Here is a 7,383-nt window from a genome sequence, read left to right as displayed (position 1 = left end):
GAGATCCTTCTACTGTAGAGTTAGAATACCATGAGGCCAGGCCCGCCCTGCTCATTCTTGTGCTACAAGTCGCCTTTACTTCCTTCCTCTTTCAACACCACTGATCTCGGAGGTAGTGCCCTTGGTAAGTTCGTTTACCTGAACCACAGAAAAGCAGGAGGCTCAAGAGTACAGCTACCACCAACTTGTTGCCTCCCAGGCTCAAGATGCTGTGACACTACTAGAGGCCTGGTTTATAACCCTCAACCACAGGGTGGGTCCTGTGGGAAATGTTAAAGCAACCCCCAAAGGAAAATAAAGGCTGAACAGATGTAGTGGAGCACTGTGGTCACACCTGGTACTGAAGCTATCACAGCCTCTCCTCTGCTGCTGGTGGTTGCCAGCCCTTTCCCTGAGGACTTGCTCTAGGAGGTCACAGGTCCTGTGCTCATGGGTGTGTGATAGTCACTCCCACCCTCAGAATAAACAGCTATCTGATGATGAGGGATATTTGGTTGATAACTTCTCAGGACAAGGCCCCGAGTTCCCCCTAAGGTATGCCACAGCCAAGAGTAAAAGGCCCAAACCTGGTCTGTGCGACCTCACACAGACGCCTGTTGGTCCTGTGACAGGAGAACACAAGACAACTCCTCTAGAATGTTGATTTCTTTATTTGGTGATGGCTCTTGTGTGCTAATCTGCCAAAAGGAGCAGAAGGCCAATTCATCTTTCTTAATTTATCTTCAGGGTGGTTTTTAACTTTCTTTGCCTGTGAGCTGAAGTCATGAGATGGAATCAGACACAATTTTCATCTTCCCCTAGGGAGCTTCTTTCCAACCAAAGTTATTTTTCTTGTGATTAATTGATATACCTGACAAATGGCATATACTTGCTAGGAAATCTTAAATAATGTTGGATGGACATTTGGTGTGACAATTGAGTCTCCTGGGTGGATGGTAATGCTGCTGAGGGGGACCTACTGTCTATTTGACTGTCTCCCTCCTGGCCACCATGGGCTGTTTGAGGAGGATGGTCAGGTGGAGAAATCTCTATTTTCTCTTGGATTTGACTTCCTCAGAATCCTCCAGGTGTTAGGGATGTTCTATCATGCCTGCCCTGGGAGTTAAATTCTCTTCTACAGAATCCAGCTCTCCTCACCCAACGTCACCTTACAGAGCAATATGACAGCACAGCCTTAGTTCCTCAAATCAGAACCAAATGTGCACTCCTTTAATTTAAAACACAGCTCTCACTAAATGGACATCATGGGTTTAAAAAAAAGAGCACTGTAGTTGAGAGGGAAATGTGGTGAGGAGTTAGGTAAAGATATGAAGGGGAGAGAATGGGGGAGGATTATCATAGTATTCACTTTTCTGTTACTGTGATAGAAATACCATGATCATGGGAACTTATAAAAGAAAGAGTTTATTTAGCTTACAGTTCCAAAGGGGAAAAGTCCATCATTGTGGCAGGAGATGGCTGGAACAGGAGCAGAAAGCAGAGCGTTCACATCTTCAAGCAGGCACAAGAATCAGAGTGTGACTGGAGATCTGGCAAAGCTTAAGAATTCTCTAAGCCTGCCCCCAGTGACATGCTTCCTCCAGCAAGGCTATACCTTCTAAGACCTTCAAAAACAAAGCCACCAGCCTGGGACAAAGTGTCCAAATACTTGGAGTCCATGAGGAACATTCTCATTCAAATAACCACACTGGGTCAGCACAATGTCCCCAGTGGACCCTGGAATGCAGATGCACACAAAGCACTGTCATGCATATACTGAAACCATTCATGTTACAAGACCATTGCATGTTACAACTTCAACAACAATCTTGGGCTTCACTTTTAGAAAACAGAAAGTAAAAAGGGAACCAAGAAACTTAAAAACAACTACAAATGGCATAATTCTAGTGATCCAGACCCAGAGGCATGGAAAACTGATGATCATATTGACAGCAGAGTGGACAGCAGGGAAATCAATAAATTAAATGCTAGCTATCTAGTAGAAGACAAACCAGGACATATACGGAGTCGGGCAAGAAATGATAATATTTCAAGATAACTTGGGCAGCTGAAGACCTCATACAAAATGAAGAGAGCAAAACTTTAATGTTTACACAAAGATAATTCTGAAAATTTTGTTTGCTGTCCTTTAAAGTATTGGTGATAGAGAAAAATGTGTGCACTAGTTTCATGTTTAAAAGTTGTAAGTCTTACTCATAGTTTGCTAAATAAGGTCAAAGGGGATGGCAAAGACTTATTTGAATAGTACTTCACATAGTTTGTTTGATTTCTTTTTATAGCCATATACAATTTCCTTAATATATCATTCTTCACTACAGATGTAAATGTATATCCATATATAATTTGTGATTTCAGGGTTTAAGTCTAATAACTTAAAATTACTGAATTGTAACTGGTTCTAAGAGATTATTAGGTAAACATTTCCATGAACATCTTTTGGATACTTTAATCCTGTTTCATAGTTTTACTGATAAGCCTGTCCTCTCCAGTGCCAGCAGTATAAAATTTTTGATATTTGGTATCTATAAAATTTTTATTGTGGCAAAATAATATGTTCCTAAGTTTATGAACCAATTTTAAAAAGTTATTTAGACAATTATTGATGATTTTGATCAGAATCAGAAAGTGCTGCAGAGGTGTAAGACTTCAAATCTTGGTCTGTAATACTGTAGTGCCCACCTGTAGATAAGGGAGACAACCCACTATTATTCTAAAATGATGGCCAAATTTGGTGATGGCCAAATTTGTTTCCTTCCGTTATCTAGAAACCTTTGAGAGGGAACCAATACTGATTCTAACCACTCCATCAGCTATCAAAATGCCTGAAAGAAAATCTTGAATCCATCACTCTTGAGTCCAGCCTTGGAAGACAAATGAAAAATAAGGATGAACCCAATAGAAGGATGCTTTTGGAAGCCCTTGTCAAGAAATTCCTATGGATTCTCATATGAACATTTGAAAATTGCCCTGTTCTGACTTTTTTTTCTAGTTCCCTGTCTAGAACTTGTAATGCTAATTACTCTTGCCTTTACTTCTCCTTCACATCTTCTTAAGAAAGTCCCTAGAGACAAGAATTATGCAATTTTGGAGTCTTTTAGATAGACCGACTGAAGGTGTTCTTTGATTGCCTCATCTTGTGTCCCTATCCACAAGCTGGGTAACCTCTTCAGAGGAAGACGTAATAAGAATAGGAGGTAGGAATTGGCTAGGCAGTTAGTGTAAAAAGACCCTGAAGAAAAGCAGCCAGTTTCTTGCCTAAATGTCCATATGTCCTTGGGCCTCTTAGCAACATTCTCTGTTCCAAAGGCCAAAAACGTCAAAAGGATTTGGCAGCTCTTAACTAATCCTTAAAAGATTTTAGGATTACATTTTCAGAGGGGGTCATGTTAGAGTAGCAAAAAGCCCCATACAGAAAGAAGAGTACATGAAGTTATCAGATAAAAGTGATGAGGAGATATGGGAGATTTTGGAGGAGAGGGGGTGGGCATGGATTTGATCAAAACACCTAATATGCTTATATGCCTGTATGAAATTCTCAATAAATTATTTTTAACAAGATGTATGGTAATGATGCAAAAATTCAATAAAGTATATTGAAAAAGAAAGAGTTCTGAAGCTAAAACAATAATTCTAGTAATAGAAATTAACAAATAAAGTTAGTTGAAAACAAAGAAAAATATGAAATTCTCAATAAATTATTTTTAACAAGATGTATGGTAATGATGCAAAGTATATTCTAGTAATAGAAATTAACAAATAAAGTTGCAAACAAAGAAAAAAAAGTGAGTTATGTCAGGAATATTATCCTTCAAAATTAAAATGTATTATTACAACAGCAATTTATTTCACCTTGTGAGTCTAAAAAACACAAAGTAGTTGGGTTTTTATAAAAGAATGAAATGTGCTGAACTTTCTCAAATTAGAAGGGGACATTCCCGTTATTAAAAAGTCTTTAAGCCAAACCTCCAAATTTCATCAGGAACTGATATGGCTGAGAGACATGAACCCAGAATAAAGATGAAGGCTGGCCATGGAAACTGATAAATGAACTTGCCTCTATGTGAATAAGGCAGGAACTCCTTGTTGTTAAGTCTAAAAGATGATGATTGTCCTATAAGATACCATCATGGCCTAAAAGTCTTCATACTATGCACTTTCATGCTGGGGATCACTGAGTTCCCCAAGTTCTTCTTGTCAATGGAAACCAGGACTGAGGAATCCAAATTATCCTATTGTGAGACATGGTGTCTCAAAGATAGAATAGCTTTGCAATTAATGTTAGAATGATTTTTCAGAAACATTAATTTAAAAATTTTTTTTTACATTTTTATCAATTGCAATTGTTTGAATCAACTAAGAAAAAAAACAGGAAGGTATTCTAGCAAACATACTCATCTAGAAACACAAACACAAATCATTATTTTACAACTTAACATGGGGCTGGGAGAGATGGCTCAGAGATTAAGAGCACTGATTGCTCTTGCAGAGGACCTGGGTTTGATTCCCAGCACTCATGGTGACTACTGACCTTCATTAACTCCAGTTCCAAGGGAATCCGAAGCCTTTTTCTGACCTCCTTGGTATTGCACAACAAGGGTACACTCATATACATGTACACAATACACTAATACAAATAAAATAAAAATAATAAAATAAAATAGTATAAAATAAAAAACATATAACTAAGACCTAGAGAGTGGGATCACTTAGGAATGTGCTTGTTGTGAAAAAATGGGGATTTAAGTTCAGATTCCTAGCACTCACATAAAAACCATGAATGCTGATGTATGCCTGTAATCCCAGTGCTGGGCAGGAGGCAAGAGGAGAATCCTTTGCCTGCTAGCCAGTCTAGCCAAAACAGTGAACTTCAGGATCAATGAGAGAACATGCCTCAAAAAATACATGGAGATTGATTAAGGACTACTCTAACATCAACCTCTAGTTCTCACATGCATGTCCCCCACCCCCAATATATCTATATAACTATATGTAGTCCAGCAAAATTGATCTTTTGGATGAATTTGAGTTAATTTCTTTTTTAAAAAGGTTTTTATTGAATTTTTGTGTATTTTATACAGAACATCTTAATCATCTTTGTACCCCTTTCCTCACTGGTCCCCTCCCATAGTCTCCCACTGGAATGCATACATTTTGTCATTTGTGTTAAGGCTTACCATGTCATGTTAGTGTCCTCAGATGTCCCTCAGTGCAAGTTCATCCACTGAGGTCTAGTCAGCCAATCTAGAGTCCCTCCCTTTAAGAATATCAGTTCTTCCTCATCCAGCAGTAATCAGTTGCCAATAATTGACTTTGATTGGGGCCTGTTGTCCATTTCCATAATTCTGTGCTGGGTTTCTTTCTGCTTGAGTGTACATGTGTCTTGTGCATGTTGACATCATTGCTGAAGGTTCATATGAGAAGGGTCCCAGGAACCTGTAAGACTCTATTTCCATATGGACATGCACCTCCTCCTTGGATCTTACAATCTTTCCAATCCTTCTCCCTCAGGGCTCCCTGATCCCTGTTGCGTGAATTTTAATATTAGTCCTGTCCGAGGATCCACACATTGAAGACTCTTATGCTCTGCATTTTGGCCATTTGTGACCTTTTGTGTTCCTAGTCCTTTGTTGCATGAGGGAGCTTGGTTGATGAGAGATACACTAGTGTTCTCTCTACCTTTGTTCTACTATGTTCCATGAGCCTTATGTGTAGAGGTTCCATTGTAGATGTGTCACTTAGAGTTGGGCATTTCACAGATGCTCTGTGGGTGACCAGTTGTGGAACACTTTCATAACCCCTGTCTTTTAAAAAAGAAGCTTCTTTGATGGGTGATGACTGGCATACTTGTCTATAAATATAAAGATCCTTATTTAGCACATAGTAAGAAATTTGCTGAAAGCAGTCCTTAGAGGGATGTTTATAGCTCTAAGTGCCTACATCAAAAACTCGGAACGAACACAAGTAAATGACTTAACATTGCAACTCAAGACACTTGAAAAGCAACAGCAAATGAAACCCAAACCCTGCAGACAAGAAGAAATAACAAAAATCAGAGCAGAAATTAATGAAATAGAAATAAAGAAAACAATACAAAGAATCAATTACTTTAAGAAGTGGTTCTTTGAAAAGATAAACATGGTAGACACACCCTTAGCACTGTTAACTGAAAAAAAGAGAAAATCCAAATCAATAAAATCAGAGATGAAAGGGGAAAAATAGCAACAGACACCCAAATGATCCAGAACACTATAAGAGAATCTTTTGAAACCCCAAAACAAATGCATGAATACATTTTTCAGTTCTTACCAGGGAATTATCCTTATGCAACTTACGGTGATTAATACAGAAATCCACAACTGGTCAATGTGCAGAGAACAAGATGCTGCAGACTTCTTATCCTTGAATATGACACCTTCATCAAATTTCTGCCTCCAAAGGCTCAAGATCATTGCTGAAGAGGGAGTTGAAATATTGCAAGAGGCACAGCTGGTGGATGACGTCAAGGAAAGAGAAAGTTTTCAGACAGCTGGTTAGTTACTCATGTGAATTCACAGCAAAGGTGACAGCATGCGTAAGTCCCATGTAAGCTCCAACCAGAAAAGTCCCAGCATAGACATGGAGAAGTGCGCAAGAAGCTCCAGTTCCACCTATTTTTTATTATAATTTGATTGTATTTTCTTATGTGAGAAATCGTTTCTTAATGACCCAATATGCAAATCATATCAGTAAGCTTGGGATGGTTTTCAATGGAACACCCACTCTTGTTTTACCCTGTGGGAGTTGGGGTTGGTTAAAAATATCTTCTAAGGGATTTTGTGGCCTGCTCCATTGAGTGTTCATCTCCTGGTCTTTTTGAGGTACTCCAAAGTAGAGGAGTACTCTGTTATAAAGTGTGCAAGTTATTTCAAGAACAATTTGATCATTGAATGTTAACATTTAATGGTTTATAAATAACAATGCATTTCATATTGTGATACTTGTCAAGAAGAGAAAACAACTGGGTTTTATTAAAGAGTGGAAGGAGGTAACTGAACCACTAAATTGTTTTTATTCCAAATTCACAAATATGATCAAGCGCTGAACAGACTGAGAGAGAAGAGCATAGCGTACAGATCACTGCTGTTCATCCCAAAGCCAATGCTGGTCCTGCCTGACACCTGACAAACAGAGGAGTCATTTCACTGGGTGTTATTTACAGTGGGGAGGTCTTAATCCTTCAACCGTTTCTGAAATATTGAGGAGAATGTAAAGTATATTTGAAATACCAAAAACTAGCCATATCAACTGTTTAAATGCCTTTTATTTTAAATAAATGAGAAATGTTTCTGTCTTTCTAGTGGCTGGAAGCAAGAACGGAGGTATTCCTGTTCTCTTATCACAGAT

Source organism: Nannospalax galili, unplaced genomic scaffold, assembly GCF_000622305.1.
Source record: "Nannospalax galili isolate Female #2095 unplaced genomic scaffold, S.galili_v1.0 scaffold2123, whole genome shotgun sequence".
Classification (NCBI taxonomy): domain Eukaryota; kingdom Metazoa; phylum Chordata; class Mammalia; order Rodentia; family Spalacidae; genus Nannospalax; species Nannospalax galili.
The sequence above is the reverse complement of the archived record's forward strand: the minus strand, read 5'-3'. Positions refer to the sequence as shown.